Below are 24,582 nucleotides of genomic sequence, written 5' to 3'. Positions count from 1 at the left end.
GGAAATCAATCAATTGAAATAAATTCAATAAGCCCTAACATATGGATTTCACATGACTGGGAATACAGATATGCATCTGTTGGTCACAGATACCTAAAACAACGGTAGGGGCGTGGACTAGAAAACCAGTCAGTATCTGGTGTGACCACCATTTGCCTCATGCAGCGTGACACATCTCCTTCGCATAGAGTTGATCAGGCTTTTGGTTGTGGCCTGTGTGATTGTGGCCTGTGGAATGTTGTCTCACTGCTCTTCAATGGCTGTGCAAAGTTGTTCGATATTGGCGGGAACTGGAACCCGCTGTCATACTCGTAAATCCAGACCATCCCAAACATGCTCAATGGGTGACATGCCTGGTGGATATGCAGGCCATGGAAAAACTGTGGACATTTTCAGCTTCCAGGAATTGTGTACAGATCCTTTCGAAATGGGGCCGTGCATTATCATGCTGAAACATGAGGTGATGGCGGCTGATGAGTGGCACGACAATGGGCCTCAGGATCTCGTCACGGTATCTCTGTGCATTCAAATTGCCATAGATAAAATGCAATTGTGTTCGTTGTCTGTAGCTTATTCTTGCCCATACCATAACCCCACCGCCACCATGGGCACCCTGTTCACAACATTGATGTCAGCAAACTTCTTGCCCACACAACGCTATACACGTGGTCTGCAGATGTGAGGCCATTTGGACGTACTGCCAAATTCTCTAAAACGACGTTGGAGGCGGCTTGTGGTTGAGAAATGAACATTAACTTCTCTAGCAGCAGCTGACCACATGTGTGGAGATAGTTTTTCAACTTTTGAGAAGGACTTGAGGAAGTACTCTTCGATCGCATGTTTATAATCAAATCAAATGTTATTGGTCACATACACATATTTATCAGATGCTATTGTGGGTGTATGCTTGTGTTCCTAGCTCCAACAGTGCAGTAGTATGTAAAAACAATACACAACAATACACACATCTGAAAGTAAAAGAATGGAATTAAGAAATATATAAATATTAGATTGAGCAATGTCGGAGTGGCATTGACTAAAATACAGTAGAATAGAATACAGTATATACATATGAGATGAGAAAAGCAGTATGTAAACATTATTTAAACATGATTATAGTGAATAGTGTTACATTATTAAAGAGGCCAGTGATTCCAAGTCTACAGTACGTATATTGGGCAGCAGCCTCTAAGGTGCAGGGTTGCGTAACCGGGTGGAAGCCGGCTAGTGATGGCTATTTAAGAGTCTGATGGCCTTAACTTTTTTGGGATAGGGGGCAGCATTCGGAATTTTGGATGAAAAGCGTGCCCAAAGTAAACTGCCTGCTACTCAGGCCCAGAAGCTAGGATATGCATATAATTGGTAGATTTGGATAGAAAACACTCTAGTTTCCAAAACTGTTAAAATAATGTCTGTGAGTATAAGAGAACTGAAATGGCACGCGAAAACCTGAGGAGAATCCATCCAGGAAGTGCTATTATTTTGAAATTGGTGTTTTTCCATTGAAAGCCTATCCACCATTTAAAGGGATAGGACGCAGATTCCGTTCCCTATGGCTTCCACTAGCTGTGAACAGTCTTTAGACATTGATTCAGGCCTTTATTCTGAAAAATGAGGGAGAATGAGCAGTTTCAATAAGAGGCCAGTGGAAATTTCCCAACCTGTTTGGTGCGCAATCCCGAGAGCGTGCCTTTCGTTGTTTATCTTTTATATTGACGACGCTATTGTCCGGTTGAAATATTATCGATTATGTAGGCTAAAAACAACCTGAGGATTGATTATTATAAACATCGTTTGTCATGTTTCTACAAACTTTACGGATACTATTTGGAATTTTCATCTGCCTCTTGTGACCGGATTTGAGTCATTGGATTAACCTCTCTAGGGTAGGTGGCACCAAATCGTCCCACCTACGTAACAGCCAGTGTAATCCCGTGGCGCGTTATTCAAAAAACTTCAAAAATGCAAAAACTTAAATTTTTCAAACATATGACTATTTTACACCATTTTAAAGACAAGACTCTCGTTAATCTAACCACACTGTCCGATTTCAAAAAGGCTTTACAACGAAAGCAAAACATTAGATTATGTCAGCAGAGTACCCAGCCAGAAATAATCAGACACCCATTTTTCAAGCTAGCATATAATGTCACATAAACCCAAACCACAGCTAAATGCAGCACTAACCTTTGATGATCTTCATCAGATGACAACCCTAGGACATTATGTTATACAATACATGCATGTTTTGTTCAATCAAGTTCATATTTATATCAAAAACCAGCTTTTTACATTAGCATGTGACTAGCATGTGACTAGCATTCCCACCGAACACTGCCGGTGAATTTACTAAATTACTCACGATAAACGTTCACAAAAAGCATAACAATTATTTTAAGAATTATAGATACAGAACTCCTCTATGCACTTGATATGTCCGATTTTAAAATAGCTTTTCGGTGAAAGCACATTTTGCAATATTCTCAGTAGATAGCCCGGCATCACAGGGCTAGCTATTTAGACACCCAGCAAATTTAGCACTCACCAAAGTCAGATTTACTATAAGAAAAATGTTATTACCTTTACTGTCTTCGTCAGAATGCACTCCCAGGACTTCTACTTCAATAACAAATGTTGGTTTGGTTCAAAATAATCCATAGTTATATCCAAACAGCGGCGTTTTGTTCGTGCGTTCAAGACACTATCCGAAAGGGTAAATAAGGGTGACGAGCATGGCGCAATTCGTGACAAAATATTTCTAAATATTCCATTACCGTACTTCGAAGCATGTCAACCGCTGTTTAAAATCAATTTTTATGCCATTTTTCTCATAAAAAAGCGATAATATTCCGACCGGGAATCTGCGTTTAGGTAAACAGACGAAAGAAAATAAAGCATTCGGTCGACTCGGGCACGCGCCTAAGCCCATAGTCCTCTGATCGGCCACTTGCCAAAAGCGATAATATGTTTCAGCCAGAGGCTGCCTCGATATCGTTCAGCTTTTTCCCGGGCTCTGAGAGCCTATGGGAGCCGTAGGAAGTGTCACGTTAGAGCAAAGATCCTCAGTCTTCAATAAAAAGAGCCAAGATGAAACACCACTTGTCAGACAGGCCACTTCCTGCATGGAATCTTCTCAGGTTTTGGCCTGCCATTTGAGTTCTGTTATACTCACAGACACCATTCAAACAGTTTTAGAAACTTTAGGGTGTTTTCTATCCAAAGCCAATAATTATATGCATATTCTATTTACTGGGCAGGAGTAGTAACCAGATTAAATCGGGTACGTTTTTTATCCGGCCGTGTCAATACTGCCCCCTAGCCCTAACAGGTTAATGAACAAAACGCGTCAACAACTTTGCAATATTCTGAGTACATAGCTCAGCCGTCACGGCTAGCTAATTTGACACCCGCCAAGTTCAGGGCTCACTAAACTCAGAATTACTATTAGAAAAATGGTTTTACCTTTGCTGTTCTTCGTCAGAATGCACTCCCAGGACTGCTACTTCCACAACAAATGTTGTTTTGTTCCAAATAATCCATAGTTATGTCCAAATACCTCCGTTTTGTTTGTGCGTTCAGGTCACTATCCAAAGGGTAACGCGCGAGTGCATATCGAGACAAAAAAATTCAAAATGTTCCATTACCGTACTTAGCCTGTTTAGGATAGGGGGCAGTATTGACACGGCTGGATAAAAAACATACCCGATTTAATCTGGTTACCACTCCTACCCAGTAACTAGAATATGCATATACTTATTACATATGGATAGAAAACACCCTACATTTTCTAAAACTGTTTGAATGGTGTCTGTGAGTATAACAGAACTCAAATGGCAGGTCAAAACCTGAGAGATTCCTTTACAGGAAGTGGCCTGTCTGACCATTTCTTGAACTTCTTTTCCATCTCTATCATTTACTAAGGATCTCTGCTCTAACGTGACACTTCCCACGTCGTCCATAGGCGCTCAGAGCCCGGGAAAAAACAGAATGTCGTCATTCCAGCCCCAGGCTGAAACACATTATCGCCTTTCTCAAGTGGCCGATCAAGGGACACTGGGCTTATGCGCGTGACCCCGACCGCCCACCCTCTTTGGGATTTTTTCCTCTGTTTGCCGAAAAGGAGATTCCCTGTCGGAATATTATCGCTTTTCTACGAGAAAAATGTCGTAAAAATTGATTTTAAACAGCGGTTGACATGCTTCGAAGTACGGTAATGGAATACTTTGAATTTTATTGTCACGAATTGCGCCATGCGCGCGACACTTCTTTACTATTTCGGATAGTGTCTGGAACGCACGAACAAAACGCCGCTATTCGGATATAACTATGGATTATTTTGGACCAAACCAACATTTGTTATTGAAGTAGCAGTCCTGGGTGTGCATTCTGACGAAGACAACAAAAGGTAATCAAACTTTTATAATAGTAAATATGATTATGGTGAGTGCTAAACTTGCCGGGTGTCTAAATAGCGAGCCCGTGATGCCTGGGCTATGTACTTAGAATATTGCAAAATGTGCTTTCACCAAAAAGCTATTTTAAAATCGGACATATCGAGTGCATAGAGGTCTGTATCTATAATTCTTAAAATAATTGTTATGCTTTTTGTGAACGTTTATCGTGAGTAATTTAGTAAAATGTTAGCGAATTCCCCGGAAGTTTGCGGGGGTATGCTAGTTCTGAACGTCACATGCTAATGTAAAAAGCTGGTTTTTGATATAAATATGAACTTGATTGAACAAAACATGCATGTATTGTATAACATAATGTCCTAGGGTTGTCATCTGATGAAGATCATCAAAGGTGAGTGCTGCATTTAGCTGTCTTCTGGGTTTTGGTGACATTATATGCTGGCTTGAAAAATGGGTGTCTGATTATTTCTGGCTTGGTACTCTGCTGACATAATCTAATGTTTTGCTTTCGTTGTAAAGCCTTTTTGAAATCGGACAGTGTGGTTAGATTAACGAGAGTCTTGTCTTTAAATGGCTGTAAAATAGTCATATGTTTGAGAAATTGAAGTAATAGGATTTTTAACGTTTTGAAAATCGCGCCACAGGCTGGCAGTGGCTGTTACGTAGGTGGGACGAATTCGTCCCGCCTAGCCTAGAGAGGTTAGAAGCATGTCAAAAGCTGTTTAAAATCAATTTTTATGATATTTTTCTTGTAAAATAGCGATAATATTCCAACCGGACAATAGTGTATTCATTCAAAAGGACAAAAGAAAAAATGGCGAGGTCTCGTGAACGCGCATTTCCAATCTCTTTGTCACCAGGCAGTCCACTGACAAACTGTGCTCCTGTACTCTGCCCAGAGACAGGAGACGCCTCAATCCGCTTTCTGAACGCTTTAGAGAGCCAATGGAAGCCTTAGAAAGTGCTACATAACCCCACGGGCACTGTAGTTTCGATAGAGAAGAAAAAGGAGAACTACAAATTCGCAGACAGGCCACTTCCTGCTTGGAATTTTCTCAGGTTTTTGCCTGCCATATGAGTTCTGTTATACTCACAGACACCATTCAAACAGTTTTAGAAACTTCAGAGTGTTTTCTATCCAAATCTACTAATAATATGCATATCCTCATTTCTGGGCAAGAGTAGTAACCAGTTTAAATCGGGTATGTTTTTTCATCCGCCCGTGAAAATACTGCCCCCTATCCATATCAGGTTATATTCTCTGGGTGTAATGCTAGTGAGTTACCACCACTCTGATATCTAATAGTTATTTCCAGCTCTATGTAATAACACAAAACCTTTTCTGGGCTAATAATGTAAGAAATAACACACAAAAAACGAAATACTTCAAAGTTGCTTTGGGGCTAGAAGCAGAGCAACCATATGTGTCGGCTTCATCTTATATTGGTCTCTTCAATGCAGTTTGAGCATCAGGTTGTCTCAGGTCACAGGTGCTTATCAATTGGAATACAAATATATCTGCTGCTGTGGCGGTCTTAAATGTAAGAAGAATGCAAGGCAATGGGTCAATTCTATTCAACTTAAATCTAAATGGGAAGAGTAATCCTTCAGTTCACAGGATTTACACAGATCAACCAGCCAACCAGCGTTACACCTCTCTCTCTCTTTCCTCCACTCCCTCCCTCCCTCCTTCCTTCTCCATCCACATATTCCTCCATCTCTCTTTCCCACTCACTGGCATTGCAACGCTGTCCCCTTTGTTAGACACTGCTGCACTCTTCACAAGCTTCCAATAAACACGTGAGTTCACTGCAGGAGAATTAATTTAGGCCAGAGAGACAAGGTAATCTAAGGTCAACCCACGAGCCATCAAAGAGCTAACTTTGGTACCCACCACCTCTGTGTGGCTCTAGCCTTTTGGAGGCACTAACCACGCTGAAAAACATCCCCACATCATGATGCTGCCACCACCATGCTTCACCGTAGAGATGTTGCCAGGTTTCTTCCAGACGTGATGCTTGACATTAAGGCCAAAGAGTTCAATCTTGGTTTCATCACAGCAGAGAATCTTGTTTCTCATGGTCTGAGAGTCTTTTTTTTCAAACTTCAAGCGGGCTGTCATGCGCCTTTTACAGAGGAGTGGCTTCCGTCTGGCCACTACCATAAAGGCCTGATTGTTGGAGTGCTGCAGAGATGGTTGTCCTTCTCAAAGGTTCCTCCACAGAGGAACTCTGGAGCTTTGTCAGAGTGACCATCGGGTACTTGGTCACCTCCCTGACCAAGGCCCTTCTCCCCCAATTGCTCAGTTTGGCCGGGCGGCCAGCTCTAGGAAGAGTGTTGGTGGTTCCAAACTTCTTCCATTTAAGAATGATGGAGGCCACTGTGTTCTTGGGGATCTTCAATGCTGCAGAACTTTTTTGGTACCCTTCTCCAGATCTGTGCCTTGACACAATCCTGTCTCGGAGCTTGTGGTGGCTAATTTCTGCCTTACGAAATGAGGAGAGTTAAACACACCAGTCCGAGTTTACTACATCTTTAATAATTAAGATACTTTTGCAAAAGCCTCTTTGACCTTCAATTATTCACTCTCTCGAATGAACCAGGAAGGTGATTACACAATGGCTACAGAGATATTTTATAGCAAAGATACACCCCCTTCAACGTACATTGACAAACCACAGATACATAGAATGGGTCACAAAGGTTAAGTTTTGTATGACAGATATCCATAAAACACAGCAGGCAGTAACTGCTATGTCAACAGGGTTCATTGTATAGCCCAGTATCTGGTCCCCTTAGAACTGTCCCTCCCTGGTACGGTATTGAACAAAAACACCATTTCATCCAACGGCATATATCAATTGTCAACTCTAGATACTCCCATCTCAAGCAAACCCCCTCTTGACCCCACTCCTGGACAGGCTCACTGAGGGGAGTGAGCCTCTAGGCCATTTACTATTACAGGATAAGTGCGAGATCTAAGAGAGGACATACAATGTTCCAGACACTGCCATAAACCTCCCCACAGTAAAGAAAAGGAGGGAGTGACTTGCTCACAGACATTGTGGAGACAAGTCATTGGTTCCCCCTTAATCACGCCATCCCTTCACATGGTTTAAGAACAGGTTAAGAGACATTCACATATGAAGACAATATTTCATTCTGTCCTCCTCTCTCGCTGATATTCTACATAGCAACAGAGACATGTAAAAAACAACTCTGACCTCTCCCCTCACCAGGGCCTCCCACTCCTCTTCCTATTCTGGTTGGAGCCAGTTTGCACTGTTCTGTGAAGGGAGTAGTACACAGCATTGTACGAGATCTTTGATTTGTTTAACACTGTTTTGGTTACTACATGATTCCATATGTATTTTTCATAGTTTTGATGTCTTCTCTATTATTCTACAATGTAGAAAATAGTTCAAATAAAGAAAAACCCTTGAATGAATAGGTGTCCAAACTTTTGACTGGGACTAGTTGGCATTGAAAACAGTGGACAACAAAACCAAAGCATGGATTGCTGTCACACCTTGTCCATAGACTGCTTACAGGGCAAGGAGGGTGTGGAGGTTCTGTGTGTGGCTTTTAACCAATTCTTTGGATTCCTTATGTATATCTCATTCTTAGAAAAAGCTTGGTTCAAATTTGATGTTAGGTACTGTATTAGTTGAATATTATATGAATTGTATACATTCAAATGGTACATTTGTGTGTAATCAATTAGCTACATTTCTCTGAGATCAAATTATATTTCAACAAAATAATTTTGAACATAGTAAAAATAAAGAAAAACCTTTGAATAATGGGTGTTCTAAAACTTTTGACTGGTAGTGTATGTATATATATATATATACTGCTCAAAAAAATAAAGAGAACACTTAAACAACACATCCTAGAAATGAATGAAAGAAATAATCTTATTAAATACTTTTTTCTTTACATAGTTGAATGTGCTGACAACAAAATCACACAAAAATAATCAATCCAATTTATCAACCCATGGAGGTCTGGATTTGGAGTCACACTCAAAATTAAAGTGGGTAACCACACTACAGGCTGATCCAACTTTGATGGAATGTCCTTAAAACAAGTCAAAATGAGGCTCAGTAGTGTGTGTGGCCTCCACGTGCCTGTATGACCTCCCTACAACGCCTGGACATGCTCCTGATGAGGTGGCGGATGGTCTCCTGAGGGATCTCCTCCCAGACCTGGACTAGAGCATCTGCCAACTCCTGGACAGTCTGTGGTGCAACGTGGCGTTGGTGGATGGAGCGAGACATGATGTCCCAGATGTGCTCAATTGGATTCAGGTCTGGGGAACGGGCGGGCCAGTCCATAGCATCAATGCCTTCCTCTTGCAGGAACTGCTGACACAGTCCAGCCACATGAGGTCTAGCATTGTCTTGCATTAGGAGGAACCCAGGGCCAACCGCACCAGCATATGGTCTCACAAGGGGTCTGAGGATCTCATCTCGGTACCTAATGGCAGTCAGGCTACCTCTGGCGAGCACATGGAGGGCTGTGCGGCCCCCCAAAGAAATGCCACCCCACACCATGACTGACCCACCGCCAAACCGGTCAGGCAGCAGAACGTTCTCCACGGCATCTCCAGACTCTGTCACGTCTGTCACATGTGCTCAGTGTGAACCTGCTTTCATCTGTGAAGAGCACAGGGCGCCAGTGGCGAATTTGCCAATATTGGTGTTCTCTGGCAAATGCCAAACGTCCTGCACGGTGTTGGGCTGTAAGCCCAACCCCCACCTGTGGACGTCGGGCCCTCATACCACCCTCATGGAGTCTGTTTCTGACCGTTTGAGCAGACACATGCACATTTGTGGCCTGCTGGAGGTCATTTTGCAGGGCTCTGGCAGTGCTCCCCCTGCTCCTCCTTGCACAAAGGCGGAGGTAGCGGTCCTGCTGCTGGGTTGGTGCCCTCCTACCGCCTCCTCCATGTCTCCTGATGTACTGGCCTGTCTCCTGGTAGCGCCTCCATGCTCTGGACACTACGCTGACAGACACAGCAAACCTTCTTGCCACAGCTCGCATTGATGTGCCATCCTGGATAAGCTGCACTACCTGAGCCACTTGTGTGGGTTGTAGACTCCGTCTCATGCTACCACTAGAGTGAAAGCACCGCCAGCATTCAAAAGTGACCAAAACATCAGCCAGGAAGCATAGGAACTGAGAAGTGGTCTGTGGTCACCACCTGCAGAACCACTCCTTTATTGGGGGTGTCTTGCTAATTGCCTATAATTTCCACCTGTTGTCTATTCCATTTGCACAACAGCATGTGACATTTATTGTCAATCAGTGTTGCTTCCTAAGTGGACAGTTTGATTTCACAGAAGTGTGATTGACCTGGAGTTACATTGTGTTGTTTAAGTGTTCCCTTTATTTTTTTGAGCAGTATATATATATATAGCAGGCTCGACTCAACAATATATATATATATATAGCGGCTGTGGGCCCTAGGCGTTTGCTTGTGTCAGTTACTCCTGGAACCGGCCCTGTGTGTGTGCTTGTATATATTCACCCTGTGAATATATGTGTATTCACCATGTAAATATGTGTATATTCACCCTGTAAATATCAACAGACAAGTTATTTCCCTCTTAGAAGGATTGTGTCAAGAGGAGGAGGTGAAATTGTGAGGGAGAATCATAGAGCAACTGGAGGTCAAATGTTGCTTTCTTCTGGAAAAGTCAGTTCCAATTTATCGTAACTTGCGATGAGCACCACTGGATGTTTGACTTGTCGTGTTTCTTTGCATGTGTGAGTAGCGTCCCACCGTATTAATATGTAACAACTATCTGACATTCTGATAGCGCTATTCACATTGCATTCATGAAAAAGTCTGCATGAGACAGTACATTTCTCCATTCCCCAAGCATGGGCTAATATGGCGTGTGCAGCACTGTATTGAGATGCAATGAATAGTATTGGTTATACCAGCACTGTTCCCTCTCATCTCCCAGTGAACTCATTAGAGATGCTCTCCAGCCAGCCCCTAAAGGGTGGAGCAGTGTCAACACAGACACAGACAGCCTGGGACATGCCTCTGATTTCCTCTCGATGTATGCTGTCTCAGTGAACTGAATATTCAACAACTTTAAAATATATTAGCTAGCTGTGTTGTGCACTCGCTCCCACTCTCCCTTCCCTCTCGTGCAATAATTGGATTGTTGTTGTTGCGTTGTGAGTACTGTCACATGGAATATTGTATGTGCCAAGTAGAGACGACGCTAGAGTGATATAAAGCTATTCCTACGTTCACTTCTGTGTAGAATTTACTGTATGTAATTGATTTCCTTTCTTTAGCTACTGCTGTGTGTTTTGGTGTAGTTTCATCGATGTTTGTTATTTGAAATGTGGTTATATAGTAATGACAAATTGGACCTGCTGTAATGCACAAGCCCACATAAAACTCCCTAAGGATACGCTTAACGCAGCCATACATTTGCTTTACAACAACGCGCTGTTGAGTCGAGCCTGTGATCTATAGAGTCAATAAATAACAGTTCTTCAAAAGCAGAACACAACCCACAGATGCAGAAACCTGCAAAAAGCTGTTCCCGCTACCAACCGAGATAAACGTGTGTCATTATTAAATCAAATCAAATCTGATTTGCCACATGCGCCGAATACAACAAGTGTAGACTTTACCGTGAAATGCTTACTTACAAGCCCTTAACCAATAGTACAGTTCAAGAAGAAGAAAATATCTACCAAATAATATAAAAAGTAATAATAAAAGGTAACACAATAAGAATAACAATAACGATGCTATATACAGGGGGCACCAGTACAGAGTCAGCGGGGGTACAGGCTAGTTGAGGTAATCTGTACATATAGGTGGGGGCGAAGTGACTATGCATAGGTAACAATCAAACAGTGAGTAGCAGCAGTGTACAAAAGGGAGGAGGGGACAATTCAATGTAATTTGTCCGGTAGCGATTTTTATGAATTGTTCAGCAGGGGTTAGAAGCTGTTGAGGAGCATTTTGGTCCTAGACTTGGCGCTCCGGTACCGCTTGCCGTGCGGTAGCAGAGAAAACAGTCTATAACTTGGGTGACTGGAGTCTCTGACAATTTTATGGGTCTTCCTCTGACACGGCCTATTATATAGGTCCTGGATGGTAGGAAGCTTGGCCCCAGTGATGTACTGGGCCGTTCGCACTACCCTCTGTAGTGTCTTACGGTCAGATGCCGAGCAGTTACCATACCAGGCAGTGACACAACCGGTCAGGATGCTCTCGGTGGTGCAGCTGTAGAACCTTTTGAGGATCTGGGGACCCATGCCAAATCTTTTGAGTCTCCTGAGGGGGAAAAGGTTTTGTCGTGCCCTCTTCACGACTGTCTTGGTATGGTTGGACCATGATAGTTCGTTGGTGATGTGGACACCAAGGAACTTGAAACCCTCGACCCGCTCCACTACAGCCCCATCGATGTTAATGGGGGCCTGTTCGGCCCGCCATTTCCTGTAGTCCACGATCAGCTCCTTTGTCTTGCTCACATTGAGGGAGAGGTTGTTGTCCTTCCACCACACTGCCACTTCTTTGACCTCCTCCATATTGGCCATCTCAACATTGTCGGTGATCAGGCCGACCACTGTTGTGTCGTCAGCAAACTTAATGATGGTGTTGGAGTCGTGTTTGGCCACGCAGTCGTGGGTGAACAGGGATACAGGAGGGGACTAAGTACACACCCCTGAGGGGCCACAGTGTTAAGGATCAGCATGGCAGACGTGTTGTTGCCTACTCTTACCACCTGGAGACGGCCCGTCAGGAAGTCCAGGATCCAGTTGCAGAGGGAGGTGTTTAGTCCCAGAGTCCTTAGCTTAGTGATGAGCTTCGTGGGCACTATGGTGTTGAACGCTGAGCTGTAGTCAATGAACAGCATATTCACATAGGTGTTCCTTTTGTCCAGGTGAGAAAGGGCAGTATGGAGTGCGATTGAGATTGCGTCATCTGTGGATCTGTTGGGGCGCTTTGCGAATTGGAGTGCGTCTAGGGTGTCCGGGAGAATGCTGTCGATGTGAGCTATGACCAGCCTTTCAAAGCACTTCATGGCTACCGACATGAGTGCCACGGGGCGGTAATCATTTAGGCAGGTTACCTTCGCTTCCTTGGGCACAGGGACTATGGTGGTCTGCTTGAAACATGTTGGTATTACAGACTCGGTCAGGGAGAGGTTGAACATGTCAGTGAAGACACTTGACAGTTGGTACGAGCATGCTTTGAGTACACGTCCTGGTAATTCATCTGGCCCAGCGGCTTTGTGAATGTTGACCTGTTTAAAGTTTTTTTTCACATCGGCTACCAAGAGAGTTATCACACAGCCATCCAGAACAGCTGGTGCTTTCGTGCATGCTTCAGTGTTGCTTGCCTTGAAGCAAGCATAAAAGGCATTTAGCTTGTCTGCTAGGCTCTGGGCAGCTCGAGTCTGGGTTTCCCTTTGTAGTTCGTAATAGTTTTCAAGCCGTGCCACATCCGATGAGCGTCAGAGCCGGTGTAGTAGGATTCAATCTTAATCCTGTATTGACGCTTTGCTTGTTTGATGGTTCGTCTGAGGGCATAGCGGGATTTCTTTTAAGCGTCCTGATTAGTCTCCCGCTCCTTGAAAGCGCCAGCTCTAGCCTTTAGCTCGATGCGGATGTTGCCTGTAATCCATGGCTTCTGTTTGGGATATGTACGTACAATCACTGTGGGGACGACGTCATTGATGCACTTATTGATGAAGCAGATGACTGAGGTGGTGTATTCTACAATGCCATTGGATGAATCCCGGAACATATTCCAGTCTGTGCTAGCAAAACTGTCCTGTAGTTTAGCATCCGTGTCATCTGACCACCTCCGTACTGTGCGAGTCACTGGTACTTCCTGCTTTAGTTCTTGCTTGTAAGCAGGAATCAGGAAGATATTATTATGGTCAGATTTGCCAAATGGAAGGCGGGGGAGAGCTTTGTATGCATCTCTGTGTGTGGAGTAAAGGTCGTCTAGGATTTTTTCCCCCCTGGTTGCACGGGACATGCTGGTAAAAATATGGTAAAACTGATTTAAGTTTGCCTGTATTAAAGTCCCTGGCCACTAGGAGCGCTGCTTCTGGGTGAGCATTTTCTTCTTTGCTTATGGCCTTGGTTGAGAGCGGTCTTAGTGCCAGCTTTGTTTTGTGGTGGTAAATAGACGGCTACGAATAACAGATGAGAACTCTCTTGTTAGATAATGTGGTCTGCAGCTTATCATAAGGTACTCTACCTCAGGCTAGCAATACTTCGAGACTTCTTTAAGATTAGACATCGCGCACCAACTGTTATTGACAAAAAGACACACACCCCCACCCCTCGTCTTACCAGAGGTAGCGTCTCTGTTCTGCCGGTGCATGTAATATCCCGCTAGCTCTATGTTGTCCGTATCTTTGATCAGCCACATCTCGGTGAAACATAAGATGTTACAGTTTTTAAGGTCCCGTTGGTAGGATAATCTTAATAGTAGGTCATCAATTTTATTTTCCAATGATTGTACGTTAGCAAGAAGAATGGAAGGCATTGGGAGTTTACTCGCTCACATCTGGATTTTCAGAAGGATCCCCGATCTGAGTCCCCTTTTCCAGCATCTTTTCTTCACGCAGAAGACATGGATCTGGACCTGTTCCAGTGAAAGCAGGATATCCTTCTCGTCGGACTCGTTAAAGGAAAAAATGTATTCCAGTCCGCTGTGAGTAATCGCTTTTCTGATGTCAATAAGTTATTTTTGGTTATAAACATGTCATAACCATGTGTGACTATGTTCCTTATCATGGACTACAGGAAACGGTTTCAGGAGAACAACCTCTCCCTCAGCGTGATCAAGACAAAGGAAATGATCGTGGACTACAGGAAAAGGAGGGCCAAGCATGCACCCATTCTCTTTGACGGGGCTGTAGTGGAGCAGTTTGAGAGCTTCAAGTTCCTTTCTGTCCACATCCCCATCAAGCTATCATGGTCCAAACACACCAAGATAGTCGGAAGAGGGCAATGCCTATTCCCCCTCAGGAGACTGAAAAGATTTGGCATGGATCCTCAGATCCTCAAAAAGTTCTACAGCTGCACCATCGAGAGCTTCCTGATTGGTTGCATCACTGCCTGGTATGGCAACTGCTCGGCCTCCGACCTCAAGACGCTACAGAGGGTAGTGCATACGGCCCAGTACATCACTGGGGCCGAACTCCCTGCCATCCAGAACCTCTATACCAGGCGGTGTCAGAGGAAGGCCCTGAAAGTTGTCAAAGACTCCAGCCACCCCAGTCATAGACTGTTCTCGCTACTACTGCATGGCAAACCTTACCGGAGTGCTAAGTCTGGGTCCAAGAGGCTCCTGAACAGCTTTTACCCCCAAGCCATAAGACAGCTAAATAGTTAACCAAATAGCTACCTGCGTTGACCCTTTTTGATTCTATGCACACACAGTGAACTTTACCCACACAGTCACAGATACTTACACTGACACTTTAACATACACACACACACACACACTCACACATAACACGTACACACAGGAACACATTCGCCACACACACACGTATCACATACGCTGCTGCTACTGTCTACTATCTATACTGTTGCCTAGTCATTTTACCCCTACCTATATGTACATATCTACCTCAATTACCTCGTACCCCTGTATATTGGAAGTCAGGATCTCTAGTCTCCACCTAGTGTTGTTAACAACCCATGGTTCCCCTTATCCAACTGTCAGTGGAGAAACAAGCTTTTGAGTGTTCAGACATAAAACATCTAAGTTATTCCGACTGGCATGGAAGTGGCTAGAGTCTTTAGAGGTGTAAAGATAATTAGGAGTCTGAAACTAGGCTATTTGGTGCAGTGTGTGTGGGGGGGGGTGTGCGTGTGTGTACGTGTGTGTGTGTGCATGTGTTGTGTATATGTGTGGTGTACCTCATATGTGCATGTGGTGTATTCATATCATATGTGCATGCCTGTGTGTGTGTGCAACAGAGGGGAGTCAGAGTGAATCAGAGCATATAGCAGATGTGCATTCTTTCACTCCGCAGTCTGAGCCCCAAGGTCCCTCTGCTGGCCAATGATTGTTAATCTATCTGCTTTACTATAATTATTCCTTTTTTTCCCTGCTCCTCACGCTCCAGTGCCTTCTCTATAGCCCTGCACCACTCTGAAAAAAATGCATTACAGTACATACAGTGGCTTCCTGCAACAGGATAGCAATACTGTATAGTCAGGCCTTGATTCCTACTCTTATCTACTTCAAAATTACTTATTTTACTAGAGGAAAGAACATATTCATGTTCTTATAGCTAGATTATGATTATGGGTAGCATATCTTACATCTGATACTAAAAGAGAATGGTACTTGTTAAATCACCAAATGGTGACGGTACTGTTTAATGGCAGGGTTGGGAAGGATGCCTTATGTGGTCTGTTACAGTTACTAGCCTGTCCTAAATTGTAATCAGTAATGTCATTTTTGTATTACCTAAACTCAGTAACGTAATCTGATTCCTTTCAGACTTTCCCCTTAAAAGGCGCAGGTTAGTATCTAGCAAAGCCATAAAATCTGATTTAAAACCTAATCCTAAACTTAACCCGAACCTTAACCACACTACTAACCCTAATGCTTAACCCTACCCTAAGCACATTTTTGTTTTCTGGCCCATCTGGTGGAAATCGCTCAGTTCTGCTTCAAGGATATCCCAATAAACGCCAACCTGCTTAATATGCATTCGAAGAATACAAAAAGGAATATTACCAATTGAATGACATATTTTGCAGGATAAGTCAATGTAAGAGTTTACATAGCTGGACATAAATGGATGTTGCATTTTACTTAATGGGTTGGTTATGTACTGTAGGCATCTTCTAACCCATTGATTTCTACTACAGATAATACTATTAGGCTATATCTTTACGTTTAAAAAAAAGAGTGTCAGATTTCCAGTCATTCCAAATAATTCAATACCCCTTGATCTTCAAGAATACAACTTGGAAATATGTAAATATGGATTAGTCAAATTGTTTTAGGCCTACCTGAGCATTACCCAAAAACTAAGGACTAGTTAAACTAATATTTTTTTCAATGTTTTGCCATGAGGACTGATTAGGCTCATTGCTTTGAGTTGAAAAATAAATGCTGCTCTCGGAATGGCATGCTTTGAGCACTACTGAAAAGTGCTATTTGCATGTGAAAGACTAGATGGTAATTTTCCATCGTTTTTGACAGTATGGAGCACAATACCACTGGGGAGTTTGGAAGGGAGGAACTCAAACTTTGATTCCATAAGCTGGGATCTGCACTATGCAGCTGTTGCAAGAGCGCGTTTTTCACTGGCTGTCTACTGGGGCGTATTCATTACTCCGATTCTATTGCAAAACGTTTCTTAAATGGAAGCAAATGGAACAAAACACATATGGACATAGCCTACCGGAATTTGTACAATAGAAACTCACGTTTTGCTCTGTTTGGCTCTTAAACGGTAAACAGTTTCCGTAATGAATAGGCCTACACCTCTGGTCGCAAAAACGATTGAAAGGTAACTTAAACTTATTCAAGTCAACCATTATTGGGTTAAAATACACACATATATATATATATATATATATATATAGAACAGCAATCTACAACAACCACAATCCGTAAGGTGCAAATAAATGAGAGAGCAGCAGTGTAATTCACATCAATGTGCTATGTAGCCTATATATCAATAATAAGTGATATCAGTATCACCTGTAGGCCACACCACTGCTGTTGTCCTTATCCCCAAGCGATTATTCAAGTTGGATAATCTTTGGATGTCGACAACAGTCGCGCCATTGGAAGAAATAGCTTGGAATGTAGCCTATTCCTGCTCTTTTCTCGTGATTGATCAAATGCATTTGGTGTGTCATCATAGTGGCCTCTGATCAGACTTGTTTAGGCATAACAAATTTAAACTTGCAATTTTTTTCAATGCTGATTTGAATGTCATTGAGAAAACAAGCAATTTTTAGATTAGTGGCCCAACGCTCTTGAACGCTAGGCTACCTGTCACCTCTTTGATTTCACCTTTTGAGTTCGCCTTATCATTTCAGGGTTTTACAATTCAATTATTGATCTCATGAGATGGGTAATTTTGATGAAGATAACATCGCCATCATCGTTTTCAGATTAGCCATTTAATGGGTTCACACTTCATTATGGTCAATCATTGCCGAATCCTCCTTAGCTTCACTTGTATTATGTGTCAGTACTATTTATGTCTATAGCATGTTGGCAGAGGGCATAGCTGAGACAGAACAGTTTGTTCCCAGGCCAGCCCAGAGAGACAGACAGACACTGTGTATTGTGCTGGCACTGGACACTACCAAAGCATACTTGAACTATTATTGTAATAGAAGGATAAGTGTCACATCGAAACACTGCAGAGTAACAGTGGTGCTTTCAGACTCTCTATCTCTCTCCATTTATTTTTCACCAAATGTGATGTCATATTCACTTCTGTTCAGGTGTACTGCATTGCTGCATAGACTAGTTTATGAATATTCTGCATTATAATGTATATATACATAACAAAGGGAGAAAGTCCATTGTTAGAGGATGGGGTGGAGTTTTGCTTATCAGCAGATTTGGTCCACAGGAGTTCTATTTATAGAGAGCTACGGGCTATAGATGTTTTCATAGTGGAATGGGGAAGTTAAAGTATACTACATGCTATATCTATCTATCTATTCTACTTTGAACCTAACACCTGTCAGCCGCCTGTCAAAGATTTCTGGGAGTAAATACATTCCGCATTGAGAGGTAAAGAATGACAGCAAATATAAAAGTGTCCCAGCGTGCCCCTGTAGGAACATGGCTGTCTACAGCTGATCAGCTCCATTCTTCAGCTTTATTCTCCCCGTCCCTGGTATAATGTGGGTTGGAACCACAACTCCTGTCCCTCCCTCTTCCAGTTCCAGTATCAAACTGCCTGCTAGAGTAGGTGTCTCTCTCTCTGTGCCAAGTGGTGTGATGAAAATGGACTCGTTTGGCACACGTTGCCTACAGCTCTGGTGGACCTCAGGGACCCAAATCCTCCCTGGGATGTGTCTAAACACATCTTTGTTGTTCCAGGTCAACGCTGGTTCTCTACAGGGCTGTCTAAAGTCTCCATATTCTGTCAGAGATGGGGCAGTTTCTGTCAGGGTGTCAAAGGAAGTAACAAGCCGGAGTTGATTTATTAGTTTGTACTTTAGCTATGCGCCCCATGGGGTGGAGCCAAGAATTACTGGCAACATTTAATTGAGTTGGAGGGGGGTGTGTTGTATAAAGCTGACTTGTTGCCTCCATTCATGGAATCCCCAAATCTCCCAATTGAAGGCACGCACGCACCTGCTATCCAAAATGTTATTTTCATTTTGTATTTGTTTGTTTGAAAATGGCCTAAGTGTGTGTGTGTGTGTGAACAAACTCTGTGTCTGTGGCAGTTTTCAGTCATATCCCCCCTCCTGCCTGGGTCGAGGTGGGGGCTTCATGACTGATATTGTACGTGTGTGTGTGTGTGTGTGTCTATACAGCTGTATGTGTATCTGTATGTGTATCTGTATGTGTATTTGTGAGTGTGTGTGTGTGTGTGCTTGCCTACATTATTAAGCTGGTAAATTCTGGCATTCTCCTGAATAGAACAACAATGATTTATACCATGTCATGGTGTAATGTGAGACGTGTTATTCTGGGTGTTACGCTGCCAAAAACTGCTTTTCCAACAGGTCTCATGAGAATGTATTGTTTTGGAGTTGCACAAAAAAAAAATCCGTAATAATGATCTCATTCGCCTCAGTCATGGAGAATGTCTGGACAATGTTATTGAGTAGCAGATCTATAGCAGATAATTAGTCTTCAGCTCCAAACCTCCTTATTAATTTTGGTGGATAGTTAACATCAGACAACCCTGCCTTTAATTGCATGTACAGATTAAATTATTTTAACTGGAAAACTCCACTGAAACCCTATTAAAATTAACACAATTGCCTTCTGAATAAATAAACAACAACTTCATATTCTTCCCTATCTTCATGAAACAATGAACAATGATAACCTTTTCATGAATGGTATTGATTGACTCTGACTGAGCCTCCCTCTTCGACTGGCTCTTAAATGCAGTGTGTTCCTTTAAATATTCTAATCAATGTTTATGACCTCTAGTGAGACTCATGCTGTCAATTTGCCAACTTCAATGCAGCTGGAAACACTCTCTGCTAATTCTGTCTGCCTTCTCTTCTTCTCTTGCTCCCTCGCTCCTCTCATCCTTTCTCTCCCTCTTGTACGTTTCCTTAACCTCTACACCTCCTTCTCTCTCATCCTGCCTCTCTATTTCTCCTCCATCCCGTCTTCTCTCATCCTCCTCTATCTTCTCTCTCCCTCTCTTTCTTTCTCTTCCTCACTCTCCCTCTCCTCCTTTGGATTTCAAATCATGATCCCCTCTGCTGCAAAGAAAACCCCACCTACTCAGCGCTGCTAATGTAGTCACTGACAGTGCAAGTGTTCTCTCTCTCCCTTGCTCTCTCCTGCTCTCCTCATATCTCACTCCCTCTTTCTCTCTCTCTGATGCGCTCTCTCTTGCTTCTCTCTCTCCTGCTCGCACTCTCTCTCCCTCGTTGTCTCATACTCCCCTCCTCTCACTCCCTTTCGCTCTCGCCCTTTCCCTGATCTCTCTCTCTCTCACACACATACACACACACACACACATCTCTCTCTCTCACAAACACACACACCCACTCTCATCGCTCCAGTCCCAAATAAATAAAGAGTCACAGAAGGATGTGGGGGAAAGAGAGAAGTTGCTGCTTTAGGAAGAACAATGTTGATGCTACCCAACCTTCTTTATCTCCTGCCTGCTTTTGAGAATGTGTGAGGATTAAAAGCTCGTGGCGGCGATTACACAGGGATTTCTACACCACAAAAGGATGCTCAGTTCTCCCTCCTCTCCTGCTGAAGCCACAGAAGAGAGGACTACCGTAGAGAACTTGTCTCCTCCTGTCTCAGCGCTACCTGCCTAACAGTCAGCCGTGCACAGCCACCAGAGGCAATGACAGCCTTGCTGCTCTAGAGCCCCATGGAGCGCAGTCCGCCGTTGGATTCCATGCTTTGTAGATATACATTCTAAGAAATTCGTTCTTAGAAGCCAAACCGAGAGAAAATAAACACTGGCTGCTCACCAGCTCTATGGTTTTCTGACTCGTCCAAGATTGTGATTTTTGGCATCTGACTAAGAGGTAGGTTCTTGCTTTACTTTATTTTGTGTTTTTTGGTTTGTTCATTTGCTGCACTGTTTACTGTCAAAAATAACTGTTTCCTTCTTCAGGAAATTATCACTCGCAGGGAAATGGTGCTCAAAGATAGGGGTTTGCCTAATGTTGTACAGTTTGGTGTATGTCTTTAACTGTCCTATTTAAAAGACTTGTCAAACATTTTTTCCCACTTACACTTGGGCTACGCTAAGCTGTGGCTCTGTCCTCAGTACTGTTAGAGAGGATTATGCACAGCTCAATGACACAGATGAATGGTGACATAGATACATTCCCAAAAATGACTAATTCTCCCACATGCAGGATGAGAAGTTAGCTTCAGTCTGGGAAGTTTTTAATCTGATGCTTTGTTGCAGTGACCAGACATAATACTTGAACATTTCAGCTCATCACTCACATGGTACTTTTAACAAGTCAGGAGTAAAATTAAAAGAATGTAAATCATTTGATAATAGATGCAGATAACATGGTATTTGTGAAGAAGGGTACTTACTCTAGGTGACTGAAAAGTTTCTTACAACAAGTGTTTGGAGATTTGTGTTTGTGTTTTTTGTCATTTTGTTGAATGTTTTCTCTTTTGGAAACTCCCAAGAAACAGTCCACTCTCAGTGCAAAAAGGAGAGTGGTTACGTACTAAAATTAGATGGTCGGATGAAGAGAGAGATGGATTCATCTTTGTTATGCCTTCCCCCATTACTCTCTGATAGTGAGAGATGTCTTGTACTTTAAGTGACAAACACATACACACATGAATTCAGATGCAGGAATGCAGGACCCCCATCGGGCCTGATGTATAGTCCACAGTTCCCTTCTGTATGGAGTTCACCCTGTGCAGGATGCATATATGCCAAGTGGGGAGTGTGTGATCAAATACACCTTTTCTGGGGCTTGCAACTGCCTGGTGCATCAGGTCTCATAAGGTCAGCTCATATTTGGCATTATGGTGATGAGTCTTCCTCAATCAGTTTGTGCAAATCATTTTGCATGTTTGTAGAGTTAATTATATTGTGTGCTCTCTCTCTATTGCAGTCTCTATCTCTATCTCTCTCCTCTCCCTCCCTCTCTTAACACTTATCCAGGTACTCTACATTTACACAAAGGTCATTTGAAAAACCAAATAAATGTTGAGCATGTGTCCACATGCTGAGCCCTCTGAATGTTGGAGAGAGGAGAGAGTCTGGCCTCAGAGGGAGAGAAGCTCTCCCGAAAAGAACGCAATTTCCCTTGGAAGTGTAACGAGCGCTGGGGGGCGAGTTGGCAGCCTGCCCGGCCACTGAAGAGAAATCCCTCCACGCCTCCAGAGGAAATCAATTGACAGAGAGACAGAATTAGCTGCTTTGCTCACCTGCTGAAGATAAGATTACTGCTGTGCCTCCGTCTTTTGCGTTGGCCTGGCGGTAGAAAGACACAGTAGAGGGAACATTGCTACTCACAGAGGCAGAGAATTATTCATGTAAAATAATGACACAAAGTTTGATTTGGGAGTTGATAGAAAGGCAGGGGATGCTCAATGCAGGGCAGAGCTGAGGTTCCTACTGGATTATGATATTGCGGGGGTGAATAAAGAAGATGCTGTGATTGCAGAAATGGGGAAAGTGTTTGAGATGGAAAATACACTCTGTGGTAATGAATACTGCATCAGGATAGGTGAGGTGTGTCGATTTAAACAACTCCCTGTCTGTCACTGTTCACACTTAAGCACACACACGCACATGCACACACAAACAGAGTAACCACATTAGATTGAAAAGAAAATTACCTGAAAGTCCTTCAACTTGATTCAATGCCAAGAACAGCAAAGGCACCCTTGGCTCTCACCATTCGGTACAGAATTGCCCCTCAAACAAATCAAGTCCTTTTACAGATCTGACCTCACTCCTCAATGTCCTTGTTACATTCAAATCAAATCGTATTGGTCACATACACGTGTTTAGCAGATGTTATTGCGGGTGTAGTGAAATTCTTGTAAATGCATTCAGAACTTGCTGTGTGTGTCAATAAATGAGTAACTGTCAGAGTCTGTATTGGTTTATGTTTTGGCTTCTTTTCGGTACATTTCTTATGTATTTTTCTAGCTAGGTTTCCATCCAATTGGCAACAGCTTTTCGTGCAAATATTTCCATCAAATTGACTTGCTGCGGATAAGGCTGTGCGTGATGACGTAGTGCACATAAAAATGAATTCCCATGTAAATTCCCATTAAATTCCCATGTACCAAATAAAAAATACAAGTTAAATAGGTTTCCATCGCATTTTCAACTCTACTGGTCGTTTTAAATTAAACATTTTCTGTTATATAGCGAATGTGCACACTCTGGTCTTGCCACGTGCGCACTAGCCAACACCTCGCAGATACAATGCGGGTATAGCAGACATTATGAGATTATTATGGACAAAAGAGCTAGATTATTTATATTAATAAAATGTCAGCCAAGCATTGATCATCATGTCGCCAGAATAAGACCCTAGATATTTATTGGAAAGGAGCATCAAGCTCATCACAGTGCACTTTCACCACTCTGTGAAGTTCAATATAATTTATTTAATCTGTAGCCTAATAAATTGCGTGCTTTCCTGAGTTGTAGTGGGAGGACCACAACACCTATCATCGCGTGACTCCAAGTTTGCTTCAATATGATGGTTATTATATCAATATTTGACATTTCTCGCATAATTCATTTTACAGTTACAAAAAGATCCCACCTTGACTGGCTTATTTTGTATTGTCGACATTTGGAAAGTTTACAGACAAATTTTCTGTTTCCATCAGGCCTGTTGTGCCATTTTTTTTATTCGATTTGTACTTTACTCACATAAAAAAGGTTGGATGGTAACCTGGTTATTGTCAGAGAGTGAAAAGCAGTCTTTTCTGACATATTTTAGGTAGGCCTACTTTTTCTTTTCTGTTATTGTGTTATCTTACTGTAGTAGTGAATCATGTTTGGGGCGTGTGAGGCCTGGATATCTACTGTGCTTTGAGGACAGAGGAAATGGGAAACTTACTTTCCTTTGACTAATTAACAGCCAATCAGATCTCCTATGATTGGCTGGTACTTCACATGCATTTGTGTTTAAAACCTCTTTTAAATGGTAAATATATATATACAGTACCAGTCAAAAGTTTGAACACACCTACTCATTCAAGGGTTTTTCTTTATCTTTATTATTTTCTACATTGTAGAATAATAGGGCGGCAGGTAGCCTGGTGGTTAGAGCATTGGACTAGTAACTGAAAGGTTGCAAGATCAAATCCCCAAGCTGACAAGGTAAACATCGGTGGTTCTGCCCCTGAACAAGGCAGTTAACACACTGTTCCTAGGCTGTCATTGAAAATTAGAATTTGTTCTTAACTGACTTGCCTAGTTTCCAACAGTCTTGAAGGAGTTCCCACATATGCTGAGCACTTTTTGGCTGCCTTTCCTTCACTTAGCGGTCCAACTCATCCCAAACCATCTCAATTGGGTTGAGGTCAGGTGATTGTGGAGGCCAGGTCATCTGATGCAGCACTCCATCACTCTCCTTCTTGGTCAAAAAGCCCTTACACAGCCTGGAGGTGTGTTTTGGGTCATTGTCCTGTTGAAAAACAAATGATAGTCCCACTAAGCACAAACCAGATGGGATGGCGTATCACTGCAGAATACTGTGGTAGCCATGCTGGTTAAGTGTGCCTTGAATTCAGAAAAAATCACCAACAGTGTCCCCAGCAAAGCACCCCCACATCATCACTCCTCCTCCTCCGTGCTTCACGGTGGGAACCACATACTCAGAGATCATCTGTTCACCTACTCTGCTTCTCACAAAGACACGGCGGTTGGAACTAAAAATCTAAAATTTGGATTAATCAGACCAAAGGACAGATTTCCACCGGTCTAATGTCCATTGCTTGTTTTTCTTGACC

At 42.8% G+C, this 24,582-nt stretch overlaps 1 protein-coding gene across 1 annotated transcript in view; it reads left to right on the top strand.

Moving 5' to 3' along the window:
- Positions 1 to 24,582, top strand: part of LOC106568000 (delta-sarcoglycan) — a 351,309-nt gene that overhangs the window by 894 nt on the left and 325,833 nt on the right. The gene's annotated exons all lie outside the window — the stretch shown is intronic.

This window comes from Salmo salar, chromosome ssa13, assembly GCF_905237065.1.
Source record: "Salmo salar chromosome ssa13, Ssal_v3.1, whole genome shotgun sequence".
Classification (NCBI taxonomy): domain Eukaryota; kingdom Metazoa; phylum Chordata; class Actinopteri; order Salmoniformes; family Salmonidae; genus Salmo; species Salmo salar.
This window is presented reverse-complemented; position numbering and strand designations above follow the sequence as displayed.